The sequence below is a fragment of the Poecilia reticulata genome, linkage group LG13 (assembly GCF_000633615.1).
Source record: "Poecilia reticulata strain Guanapo linkage group LG13, Guppy_female_1.0+MT, whole genome shotgun sequence".
NCBI lineage: Eukaryota > Metazoa > Chordata > Actinopteri > Cyprinodontiformes > Poeciliidae > Poecilia > Poecilia reticulata.
This window is the reverse complement of record NC_024343.1, coordinates 1,994,559-1,997,197: the sequence shown is the minus strand read 5'-3', so window position 1 is coordinate 1,997,197 and position 2,639 is coordinate 1,994,559.

Genomic DNA, 2,639 nt, shown 5'->3' with positions numbered 1-2,639 from the left:
TCCGGCTGCCAACTCTAGGAAGAGTCCTGCTGGGTCCGAACTTCCTCCATCAACCAACGTTGGAAGTGCACTGAGCTCACTGGAACCTCCGAACCAGCAGAAATGTTTCTGGATCCTGTCCCAGACAATCCCATCTCGGAGGTCCACAGACAAATTCCTTTGATTTCATGCTTGGTGTTTGACCTCTGACCTGATGTCAGCTCTGGGACCTTACATAGATGGCTGTGTGTCTTTTCAAGTCCATTCAGCTGAATTTACCACAGGTGGAAACCRCTATGACGCTSTATTTTGAGCGTCATAGCGAAGGAGGTGAAGCCTTTTGTCCACATTGTCATAATGGGGTACACATGTATAATCTTGACCAATGGGACTAATTTAATACAATTCAGAATGCTGCCRTAACATGATAAAATGTGAAAACTTTCCTGATGAACTGTAGAAACAGACACTGCTGAACCTGTGGCTTCCAGGAAAAGATCTTTAGTTACTTTTATGCTCACRAAGTTATTGCTGCTGCTGAGAACATCTAAGATGATCAGATGGGTGTGTGCTCACTGGAGCGCGACAATAATCTCCTTTGTTTTCCAGAAAGAGCTGTAATGCATCAGATGAGTCACCAGCCTTCTGTAGTTTCTGTGTCTTCAGCAGCGAGTCGATAAGCAGSAACCGGAGAGGTGTTAGAGTCTTTACAAAAGAGTTCAAACGCTTTCAACTTCAATGTATTTTAATCTGACAGATTGAGACTGAATAATCCCAATGAAAACCTTTTAAGTCAAGYCAAGTTCATGTGAACTGCTCATTTCAGCAAGCAGGCAGTTCGAAGTGCTTTATGTCACGAAAACATAAAAACATCATAAACGCGTCACATCACACGGTCATAAAAAACCGGTAACAGACATTGCATTTAATCAAATGCATTCGTTAAAAATCAACAATACACACCAAATATGTTGGTCAATGTTCCATTTATTATAGTTCAAAAGTAACTTTGATCAGGTGGGTTTTTAGTCTGTTTAAAGGAACTCAGTGTTTCGGCTGTTTTGCTGTTTTCTGGAAGTTTGTTCCAGATTTGAGGTGCATAGAAGCTGAATGCTAATAAACTTAGGCATCAAATAAGTCAGTAAAATGGGGTTAAGGTTCACYGGTCAGCAGCATTCACACTTTTTCAAACTTAGTGACGTTTCATGTCATTATCTTCTGCACCATTAATTATGTTTGAGTTTATTGATATCTGCCTATTTCTTGGTTTGTAGTTTCTGTTCTATATTTCTTGTTCTGTGAGTTGTAGTGACTTCAAAGGTGCCTTCAAATTAAATGTATTATAATTATTACTATTTTTATTATTAAATTTAATTTTGCCAAACTTTTTTTGCCAAAGTGATTTTTCTTTCTTTTTCTTTTTTCTTTTGCCTAACTCATCATCATTATTAGATCAGACTAAGCTTCTGGTATTTTGTAAAGAAAAGTTGGCATAAATTTAATAAATAAATAAACGTTCAAATCTGGAGATTGCAAGTTTGAGATAAAATCCAAAACACCTGCAGCTTTAACTGCATCACACATTATTTTGGCTTGCAGCTGCTGCATACGCACGCTTCACTTGTCAGGTTTTTAACTGTAAATGTGTTTAAAAAGATGCAAACTTTCCTTTCAGTTATTCACTTCTTTACTTTTTGTCTGTTTTGATGAAATATGATGAAGCTTGTGGCTACAATGTGACAAAAAAAGGTAAAAAGTTCCAATAATGAAAACCTTTGCAAACCACTGCATATGACACATTTTATCTAATATGTATGAGTCACGTTTTTATTTTTCAGTTGCAAATTAAAAACAACAATGCAAGGGAGATTTTAGATTCTAGGAGGGAACTATTTAACAGATAAAATTAGGTTATTAACTGATCGTAACATCAAGGAGGGTGTCCATGTTTTCAAAAGGAATTTGATGCACAAACTAAATTCCCTTTTTGTCTTTTTACATTTTGAAGTCACTCAAAGCAAGATGGATCACACGACTATATCTGCCCCACTTTTTATGTAAGTTAAAGCTAAAAGCAAAATTCTCACGCATTGGTTACATGCTAATTTGGTTTAATTGTCACATTAAAGTCTTAATGTCTTCCTATGTGATGCATATGAACTCTGAAAGTCTGAGGGCAGATGATGTGATGGATTAAGCTGTAAATCTTCCTCCCACCAAGACAAAGCTGGAGAGGCTTTTCCCTTGTTGCTCTGCCTCGTCAGCAACGTGACAAAGAAACTGAATCACTTCATCATGACCCACAAAGACCCCAACACTCTGAGCTGCAGGGCMGTGGAAGACAGATGCAAAAGCTGATCTTTAATGAAGAAACTTATATATTATTAAAGAGRCTTAATGTTTTGATATACAAATCATAAAGAGTATTTTAACATCATTTATTTAAAAAGAATAAAAATATTCATTATGATGTTGTGTTTTTTCTTTTTTGTGTTGCGCTGTTTGTTTTATTTGACCATGGATGGAAAWGATMATTTCACTAAATCTGGTGTATTTATGGCAATATTGCACGCTCTTTAAAGGGCCAGTGTTATGTATTTTCCAGGCATATAGTGCTATTTTATAACACAATCAAGTAACCGTTACCGTCAATTGTTATA